Source organism: Coregonus lavaretus, assembly GCF_964263955.1.
Source record: "Coregonus lavaretus genome assembly, contig: HAP1_SCAFFOLD_693, whole genome shotgun sequence".
NCBI classification, from domain to species: Eukaryota; Metazoa; Chordata; class Actinopteri; order Salmoniformes; family Salmonidae; genus Coregonus; species Coregonus lavaretus.
In genome coordinates, this window is record NW_028166532.1 from 245,183 (window position 1) to 256,580 (window position 11,398).

General features: G+C 43.0%; 1 pseudogene across 1 annotated transcript in view; it reads right to left on the reverse strand.

Annotated features, from left to right (window-relative positions):
* The window catches only part of LOC311114594 (NF-kappa-B essential modulator-like), a 35,209-nt pseudogene extending 24,531 nt beyond the window's left edge, over positions 1-10,678 (reverse strand). The window contains exons 1-2 of the transcript in view: positions 10,422-10,678; positions 118-251 (exon numbers count right to left, since the gene is read on the reverse strand). The product of the transcript in view is annotated as an NF-kappa-B essential modulator-like (transcript). The remainder of the gene's footprint in view (positions 1-117; positions 252-10,421) is intronic.
* Positions 10,679-11,398: the final 720 nt, after the last annotated feature.

Below are 11,398 nucleotides of genomic sequence, written 5' to 3' on the forward strand. Positions count from 1 at the left end.
CTCACAGCGCTCACGCAGGGCCTGGTTGCTGCACCGCAACGTCTCTACGCACACACACACACAATCTGTGCCTCATTGTGGATCAAATAAAGTCTTCCAGTGGTGTGAGAGACGTACCTCGGAGCTGCTGGTTGTCTCCCAGTAGTCTGGTCACCACCTCATTGGCTGCCAGCTCAAGTGGAACCCGGAGAGCCCCGCCTCCCTCGTCCCCCACCATCTCCCACGTGTCTGTCTGAGGCTGCACCATGCTGCTGAACCATGTTAACATCAGACACACATCATACATACATGGTATCATACATGTAGACAGACACACATCATACATACAGTGGGGAGAACAAGTATTTGATACACTGCCGATTTTGCAGGTTTTCCTACTTACAAAGCATGTAGAGGTCTGTGATTTTTATCATAGGTACACTTCAACTGTGAGAGACGGAATCTAAAACAAAAATCCAGAAAATCACATTGTATGATTTAAGTAATTAATTTGCATTTTATTGCATGATAAGTATTTGATCACCTACCAACCAGTAAGAATTCCGGCTCTCACAGACCTGTTAGGTTTTCTTTAAGAAGCCCTCCTGTTCTCCACTCATTACCTGTATTAACTGCACCTGTTTGAACTCGTTACCTGTATGAAAGACACCTGTCCACACACTCAATCAAAGACTCCAATCTCTCCACAATGGCCAAGACCAGAGAGCTGTGTAAGGACATCAGGGATAAAATTGTAGACCTGCACAAGGCTGGGATGGGCTACAGGACAATAGGCAAGCAGCTTGGTGAGAAGGCAACAACTGTTGGCGCAATTATTAGAAAATGGAAGAAGTTCGAGATGACGGTCAATCACCCTCGGTCTGGGGCTCCATGCAATATCTCACCTCGTGGGGCATCAATTATCATGAGGAAGGTGAGGGATCAGCCCAGAACTACACGGCAGGACCTGGTCAATGACCTGAAGAGAGCCGGGACCACAGTCTCAAAGAAAACCATTAGTAACACACTACGCCATCATGGATTAAAATCCTGCAGCGGACGCAAGGTCCCCCTGCTCAAGCCAGCGCATATCCAGGCCCGTCTGAAGTTTGCCAATGACCATCTGGATGATCCAGAGGAGGAATGGGAGAAGGTCATGTGGTCTGATGAGACAAAAATAGAGCTTTTTGGTCTAAATTCCACTCGCCGTGTTTGGAGGAAGAAGGATGAGTACAATCCCAAGAACACCATCCCAACCGTGAAGCATGGAGGTGGAAACATCATTCTTTGGGGATGCTTTTCTGCAAAGGGGACAGGACGACTGCACCGTATTGAGGGGAGGATGGATGGGGCCATGTATCGCGAGATCTTGGCCAACAATCTCCTTCCCTCAGTAAGAGCATTGAAGATGGGTCGTGGCTGGGTCTTCAATCATGACAACGACCCGAAACACACAGCCAGGGCAACTAAGGAGTGGCTCCGTAAGAAGCATCTCAAGGTCCTGGAGTGGCCTAGCCAGTCTCCAGACCTGAACCCAATAGAAAATCTTCGGAGGGAGCTGAAAGTCTGTATTGCCCAGCGACAGCCCAGAAACCTGAAGGATCTGGAGAAGGTCTGTATGGAGGAGTGGGCCAAAATCCCTGCTGCAGTGTGTGCAAACCTGGTCAAGACCTACAGGAAACGTATGATCTCTGTAATTGCAAACAAAGGTTTCTGTACCAAATATTAAGTTCTGCTTTTCTGATATATCAAATAATGTCATGCAATAACATGCAAATTCATTACTTAAAAATCATACAATGTGATTTTCTGGATTTTTGTTTTAGATTCCATCTCTCACAGTTGAAGTGTACCTATGATAAAATTAACAGATTGTAATTTCAGTGTCTGGGAGCTATCTGTTAAGAACTAACGTTAGCTCCCAAACACTGAAATTACAATCTGTTAAGAACTAACGTTAACACTGAAATTACAATCTGTTAAGAACCAACGTTAACACTGAAATTACAATCTGTTAAGAACTAACATTAACACTGAAATTACAATCTGTTAAGAACTAACATTAACACTGAAATTACAATCTGTTAAGAACTAACGTTAGCTCCCAAACACTGAAATTACTATCTGTTAAGAACTAACGTTAGCTCCCAAACACTGAAATTACTATCTGTTAAGAACTAACGTTAGCTCCCAGACACTGAAATTACTATCTGTTAAGAACTAACGTTAGTAATTTCAGTGTCTGGGAGCTATCTGTTTGAGTGCACTTGAAATGTGCAGCATGCAATACCAATGGTCTTGATCATATGAAGAAATAACTCCATTGACCATTTAGCCAGTATATTGAAAGCTAGCAAACGTTACAGTTGACTAGCCTTGCCAGTTAATACTGTCAACGTCAATGTGCCTGCGTCAAATTGGGCCTTACTGCTATTAGCCCATACAAACACATTGAATAACAGATTCACTACATGGAACAACAGATAGTCCTTACTGCTATTAGCCCATACAAACACATTGAATAACAGATTCACTACATGGAACAACAGATAGTCCTTACTGCTATTAGCCCATACAAACACATTGAATAACAGATTCACTACATGGAACAACAGATAGTCCTTACTGCTATTAGCCCATACAAACACATTGAATAACAGATTCACTACATGGAACAACAGATAGTCCTTACTGCTATTAGCCCATACAAACACATTGAATAACAGATTCACTACATGGAACAACAGATAGTCCTTACTGCTATTAGCCCATACAAACACATTGAATAACAGATTCACTACATGGAACAACAGATAGTCCTTACTGCTATTAGCCCATACAAACACATTGAATAACAGATTCACTACATGGAACAACAGATAGTCCTTACTGCTATTAGCCCGTACAAACACATTGAACAACAGATTCACTACATGGAACAACAGATAGTCCTTACTGCTATTAGCCCATACAAACACATTTAATAACAGATTCACTACATGGAACAACAGATAGTCCTTACTGCTATTAGCCCGTACAAACACATTGAATAACAGATTCACTACATGGAACAACAGATAGTCCTTACTGCTATTAGCCCATACAAACACATTGAATAACAGATTCACTACCTGGAACAACAGATAGTCCTTACTGCTATTAGCCCATACAAACACATTGAATAACAGATTCACTACATGGAACAACAGTCCCCAAAAAAGAATCTAAAGGAAGTTTGTTCTGAAGTGTCTGTCCTATCCTATATGAGATATATATATATATATATATTTGTTTTTATATGTATTGAACCCCTTATTTTTGTCATTAAACAGTCTCCATTTTCGACAGGTACCGGCGGACCTTCAGACGAGTCTTGTGAGCTTCCTAGAGCAAAACAACCGACATGTAAGTGTTGGTGAGAGTCTCACCTTTCCACCCAAACTGTTCAGACGCTACAGACAGAAGTTGGCAGATCGGCTGTACCGACTCCAGACGCTTGTGGGGGGTCGTAGGGCAAAACGGAGAACACCACGGTGTTGGAGAGTTTCATCTTCAGAGGGTCTTAATAATGCAACATAACGGCGGTGGATTGAGACGCATCCAACGCAACATAACGGCGGTGGATTGAGACGCATCCAATGCAACAAAATAAAAACATCTCTAGCTTTTAAACTGACATTTTTTTATGGGGATGTTTGTATTATGCTAATTGGATTTCCGCGGAGGCTCGGACATCGACCTCAGGGGGTTAGAAATGAAAAGCTGAAATGTCTTGAGTCAATAAGTATTCAACCCCTTTGTTGTGGTATGCATAAATCAATTCAGGAGTGAAAATGTGCTTAACAAAGTCACAAGTTTCAAGATTTAATGTAACGTGGACAAGTACAGTGAAATGCCTTTCTTGCAAACTCTAAACCCAACAATACAGTAATCAATAACAAGGTAATACTAAAAATAACAAGGTAGAACAAAAACATGGAGAGAAATAAAAGGCCACGAGAAAGTAAGAATACTATACAAGGACAGTTCCAGGGTCAGTAGCTATATACAGCCACTGTATGTATAGGGGTTAGGTGACTATATACAAGGTCAGTTCCAGTACCATATTAACAATGTGCAGGGATACTGGAGTGATGGAGGTAGATATGTATAGGGGTCAGGGGACAGGGATACTGGAGTGATGGAGGTAGATATGTATAGGGGTCAGGGGACAGGGATACTGGAGTGATGGAGGTAGATATGTATAGGGGTAAGGTAACTAGGTATCAGGATATACACTACATGGCCAAAAGTATGTGGACACCCCTTCAAATTAGTCCATTCGGCTATTTCAGCCACACCCGTTGCTGGCAGGTGTATCAAATCGAGCACACAGTCACGCAATCTCCATAGACAAACATTGGCAGTAGAATGGCCTTACTGAAGAGCTCAGTGACTTTCAACGTGGCACCGTCACAGGATGTCACCTTTCAACAAGTCAGTTCGTCAAATTTCTGCCCTGCTAGAGCTGCCCTGGTCAACTGTAAGTGCTGTTATTGTGAAGTTGAAACGTCTAGGAGCAACAACGGCTCAGCTGCGAAGTGGCAGGCCACACAAGCTCACAGAACGGGACCACGGAGTGCTGAAGCGCTTACAAATAGTCTGTCCTCAGTTGCAACACTCACTACCGAGTTCCAAACTGCCTCTGAAAGAAACGTCAGCATAAGAACTGTTCGTCGGGAGATTCATGAAATGGATTTCCATGGCCGAGCAGCTGCACACAATCCTAGGCTCGGAGCAGTGGAAACGCGCTCTCTGGAGTGATGAATCACGCTTCACCACCTGGCAGTCCGAACTGTTTCTGCATGTTGGTTATTGACTTGGACACGTAAAAACGTGTTTTGACATTGGGCTATTTATCAAAACGTCTTGTCAACAGAAAGCTGCCACAACATCATTTTCAACTTTCATTTTAGAAATATAAATTGAACTTTCAACATTACATTTCCAATGTTATTGTACTGAATCAGGTAAAAACTGCTGAATGAGTCCAAAAACATGCTGCGGTTGATTTATTTAGATATAACGTTACCAGAAATCACCAAAACGGGTTAGCCCTGCCTACCTCTCTATAGGCAGTCAGTCTGTTCGGCGCCAGCTAGGCTCCTTTCACTTCTAGCTCCATCATGGTTGGTTCTGATACGTACCTAGTTAACCTACTGTATCTTTACCTAGCAGGCTAACAGCTAGTTATGACATTTGAAACACGGTTAGTTCACTTGCAAGTCATCCAGTCATATGAACCAGTACCTGAGCTTGAGGAGACGACATCTCCTCTGACGCCCAGCCGGTACGCACAGTGTGTAGCTACGACATCTCCTCTGACGCCCAGCCGGTACGCACGGTGTGTAGCTACGACATCTCCTCTGACGCCCAGCCGGTACGCACGGTGTGTAGCTACGACATCTCCTCTGACGCCCAGCCGGTACGCACGGTGTGTAGCTACGACATCTCCTCTGACGCCCAGCCGGTACGCACAGTGTGTAGCTACTTCCAAAAAAAGGTATCAATAAAAATTATATTGCTTTTATTTACACCTTTTTGGGAAGTACATACTGTGCGGAACGTACCGTGAGGACAATAGTTGCTCTGCGAAACTCCATATTTTGGTGAATCCCGAACGTATATTTGACATAACGTTTGAAGGATCCTGGGCGTCAGGAGATCGTCTCCTCAAGCCTCGGTACTGGTTCACCAGTCATATAAAGCCCACCGGTCATATCAAGCCCACCGGTCATATCAAGCCCACCGGTCATATAGGTCATATCATATAAAGCCCACCAGTCATATAAAGCCCACCAGTCAGGTCATATCATATAAAGCCCACCAGTCAGGTCATATAAAGCCCACCAGTCATATCATATAAAGCCCACCAGTCAGGTCATATAAAGCCCACCAGTCAGGTCATATCATATAAAGCCCACCAGTCAGGTCATATAAAGCCCACCAGTCATATCATATAAAGCCCACCAGTCAGGTCATATCATATAAAGCCCACCAGTCATATCATATAAAGCCCACCAGTCAGGTCATATAAAGCCCACCAGTCATATCATATAAAGCCCACCAGTCAGGTCATATCATATAAAGCCCACCAGTCAGGTCATATAAAGCCCACCAGTCAGGTCATATAAAGCCCACCAGTCATATCATATAAAGCCCACCAGTCAGGTCATATCATATAAAGCCCACCAGTCAGGTCATATCATATAAAGCCCACCAGTCAGGTCATATAAAGCCCACCAGTCATATCATATAAAGCCCACCAGTCATATCATATAAAGCCCACCAGTCATATCATATAAAGCCCACCAGTCATATCATATAAAGCCCACCAGTCAGGTCATATAAAGCCCACCAGTCATATCATATAAAGCCCACCAGTCAGGTCATATCATATAAAGCCCACCAGTCAGGTCATATCATATAAAGCCCACCAGTCAGGTCATATCATATAAAGCCCACCAGTCATATCATATAAAGCCCACCAGTCAGGTCATATAAAGCCCACCAGTCAGGTCATATCATATAAAGCCCACCAGTCATATCATATAAAGCCCACCAGTCATATCATATAAAGCCCACCAGTCAGGTCATATAAAGCCCACCAGTCATATCATATAAAGCCCACCAGTCATATCATATAAAGCCCACCAGTCAGGTCATATAAAGCCCACCAGTCAGGTCATATCATATAAAGCCCACCAGTCATATCATATAAAGCCCACCAGTCAGGTCATATAAAGCCCACCAGTCAGGTCATATAAAGCCCACCAGTCAGGTCATATAAAGCCCACCAGTCAGGTCATATAAAGCCCACCAGTCATATCATATAAAGCCCACCAGTCATATCATATAAAGCCCACCAGTCATATCATATAAAGCCCACCAGTCAGGTCATATCATATAAAGCCCACCAGTCATATCATATAAAGCCCACCAGTCAGGTCATATAAAGCCCACCAGTCAGGTCATATAAAGCCCACCAGTCATATCATATAAAGCCCACCAGTCATATCATATAAAGCCCACCAGTCATATCATATAAAGCCCACCAGTCATATCATATAAAGCCCACCAGTCATATCATATAAAGCCCACCAGTCATATCATATAAAGCCCACCAGTCAGGTCATATAAAGCCCACCAGTCATATCATATAAAGCCCACCAGTCATATCATATAAAGCCCACCAGTCAGGTCATATAAAGCCCACCAGTCAGGTCATATCATATAAAGCCCACCAGTCAGGTCATATAAAGCCCACCAGTCATATCATATAAAGCCCACCAGTCATATCATATAAAGCCCACCAGTCATATCATATAAAGCCCACCAGTCAGGTCATATAAAGCCCACCAGTCATATCATATAAAGCCCACCAGTCAGGTCATATAAAGCCCACCAGTCATATCATATAAAGCCCACCAGTCATATCATATAAAGCCCACCAGTCAGGTCATATCATATAAAGCCCACCAGTCAGGTCATATAAAGCCCACCAGTCAGGTCATATAAAGCCCACCAGTCATATCATATAAAGCCCACCAGTCAGGTCATATAAAGCCCACCAGTCATATCATATAAAGCCCACCAGTCATATCATATAAAGCCCACCAGTCATATAAAGCCCACCAGTCAGGTCATATCATATAAAGCCCACCAGTCAGGTCATATCATATAAAGCCCACCAGTCATATAAAGCCCACCAGTCAGGTCATATCATATAAAGCCCACCAGTCAGGTCATATAAAGCCCACCAGTCAGGTCATATAAAGCCCACCAGTCATATCATATAAAGCCCACCAGTCATATCATATAAAGCCCACCAGTCAGGTCATATCATATAAAGCCCACCAGTCAGGTCATATCATATAAAGCCCACCAGTCATATAAAGCCCACCAGTCAGGTCATATCATATAAAGCCCACCAGTCAGGTCATATCATATAAAGCCCACCAGTCATATAAAGCCCACCAGTCAGGTCATATCATATAAAGCCCACCAGTCATATCATATAAAGCCCACCAGTCAGGTCATATAAAGCCCACCAGTCATATCATATAAAGCCCACCAGTCATATCATATAAAGCCCACCAGTCATATCATATAAAGCCCACCAGTCAGGTCATATCATATAAAGCCCACCAGTCAGGTCATATCATATAAAGCCCACCAGTCATATCATATAAAGCCCACCAGTCAGGTCATATCATATAAAGCCCACCAGTCAGGTCATATCATATAAAGCCCACCAGTCATATCATATAAAGCCCACCAGTCATATCATATAAAGCCCACCAGTCAGGTCATATCATATAAAGCCCACCAGTCAGGTCATATCATATAAAGCCCACCAGTCATATCATATAAAGCCCACCAGTCATATCATATAAAGCCCACCAGTCATATCATATAAAGCCCACCAGTCATATCATATAAAGCCCACCAGTCATATCATATAAAGCCCACCAGTCATATCATATAAAGCCCACCAGTCAGGTCATATAAAGCCCACCAGTCATATCATATAAAGCCCACCAGTCATATCATATAAAGCCCACCAGTCATATCATATAAAGCCCACCAGTCAGGTCATATCATATAAAGCCCACCAGTCAGGTCATATCATATAAAGCCCACCAGTCATATCATATAAAGCCCACCAGTCATATCATATAAAGCCCACCAGTCAGGTCATATAAAGCCCACCAGTCAGGTCATATAAAGCCCACCAGTCATATCATATAAAGCCCACCAGTCATATCATATAAAGCCCACCAGTCATATCATATAAAGCCCACCAGTCATATCATATAAAGCCCACCAGTCATATCATATAAAGCCCACCAGTCATATCATATAAAGCCCACCAGTCATATCATATAAAGCCCACCAGTCAGGTCATATAAAGCCCACCAGTCATATCATATAAAGCCCACCAGTCATATCATATAAAGCCCACCAGTCATATCATATAAAGCCCACCAGTCAGGTCATATAAAGCCCACCAGTCAGGTCATATCATATAAAGCCCACCAGTCATATCATATAAAGCCCACCAGTCAGGTCATATAAAGCCCACCAGTCAGGTCATATCATATAAAGCCCACCAGTCAGGTCATATAAAGCCCACCAGTCAGGTCATATCATATAAAGCCCACCAGTCATATCATATAAAGCCCACCAGTCAGGTCATATAAAGCCCACCAGTCAGGTCATATCATATAAAGCCCACCAGTCATATCATATAAAGCCCACCAGTCATATCATATAAAGCCCACCAGTCAGGTCATATCATATAAAGCCCACCAGTCAGGTCATATAAAGCCCACCAGTCATATCATATAAAGCCCACCAGTCAGGTCATATAAAGCCCACCAGTCATATCATATAAAGCCCACCAGTCATATCATATAAAGCCCACCAGACAGGTCATATAAAGCCCACCAGTCATATCATATAAAGCCCACCAGTCATATCATATAAAGCCCACCAGTCAGGTCATATAAAGCCCACCAGTCAGGTCATATAAAGCCCACCAGTCATATCATATAAAGCCCACCAGTCATATCATATAAAGCCCACCAGTCAGGTCATATCATATAAAGCCCACCAGTCAGGTCATATAAAGCCCACCAGTCATATCATATAAAGCCCACCAGTCAGGTCATATCATATAAAGCCCACCAGTCATATCATATAAAGCCCACCAGTCAGGTCATATAAAGCCCACCAGTCATATCATATAAAGCCCACCAGTCAGGTCATATCATATAAAGCCCACCAGTCATATCATATAAAGCCCACCAGTCAGGTCATATCATATAAAGCCCACCAGTCAGGTCATATAAAGCCCACCAGTCAGGTCATATAAAGCCCACCAGTCATATCATATAAAGCCCACCAGTCAGGTCATATCATATAAAGCCCACCAGTCAGGTCATATCATATAAAGCCCACCAGTCAGGTCATATAAAGCCCACCAGTCATATCATATAAAGCCCACCAGTCAGGTCATATCATATAAAGCCCACCAGTCATATCATATAAAGCCCACCAGTCATATCATATAAAGCCCACCAGTCATATCATATAAAGCCTATAGCTAGCTGTCAACAACACTGTTCGTTTGGTAAGGTTAGCTAGACTTACATGGTGTGGCTAGCTACATGGCTAATTCAGGCTACGGTTAGCTAGACTAACATGGTGTGGCTAGCTACATGGCTAATTCAGGCTACGGTTAGCTAGACTTACATGGTGTGGCTAGCTACATGGCTAATTCAGGCTACGCTAGCCATGCCAATCACGTCAGCTAGTTAGCACAACAGCGGCAGCCAACGACATGACTTTAACTAAACACATGTGTAACTAGTTGTTTAGCTAACATGAAGAAACCTTACCTTTTCTCTGCTAACGTTAGCTCTGTTTACGTAGCTAGTTGGCGTTAATCAGGCTAACGTTAGTTAGCTAGCTCTGGTTGATTGTGACAGACCAAGCGTATTTCCGCAACTGACACCACTTCTAGGTTGTATTTCTATTCAAATCTGATCAAATAATTTCCAGCGTTAGTTCTGACATCCTTCTAACGTAGCTAGCTGTCAAAACGACAGAGCTAGGCTAACCTGCACCAGGAATCTCCCTTTCTGCTTCCGCACTGTGGGAGATCATTTCTTCTTCTATCATATATTGGGCGATCGCACAATTTTATGTGCATCCCGCCCTCTACTGTTCGGGATGGAAACAGGAATTCCCAAAAATGAAAAAAACTACCAAAAAATAAATAAACTAAATAAATCAATTTTTCTGTTACAAAATAAAACAGCTCTGATCCCTACAGAGGCTCAAGGGGAACCCTGGGAGGGCGGGTCTTCCAGCGCCAGTACCCCTTGCAAGTCTTCAGATGTAAAATCCTTGAGCCCCAAAAACATTTCTGCCGCAGCCACAATAATGTCAAATTTCTTAGACTTCTTTGAGACTTTATAACTGTGGCAATGAACGCAACAAAATCCACCTTTTAACACACAGGGTATCTTTTATCTGGGAGCAAACATTTACTACAGGCTGTGGAGTATCCACTACCATATCTTCACTAGCATCACTTATTTTCTCAATTATTTTAATCGCCTCCGCATAGGAGATTCGATGGACCACTAACTTTTGCCATCTCAATTTCTTTCACCCTTACAGGGCACTCCAGGAACTCGGGATCATCATCCCCACCACAATTGCAACACCGTCGTCCTTCTACACACCGTTCTTCAGTATCCTCTGTTCGTCTGCACACACTTGAAACATCCTTTTACAGTTCTTACACTGCAGTGGTTTGGGGACGAAAGCTCTTACGGCGTATCTTACATAACCAAGCTCCACATGTGTA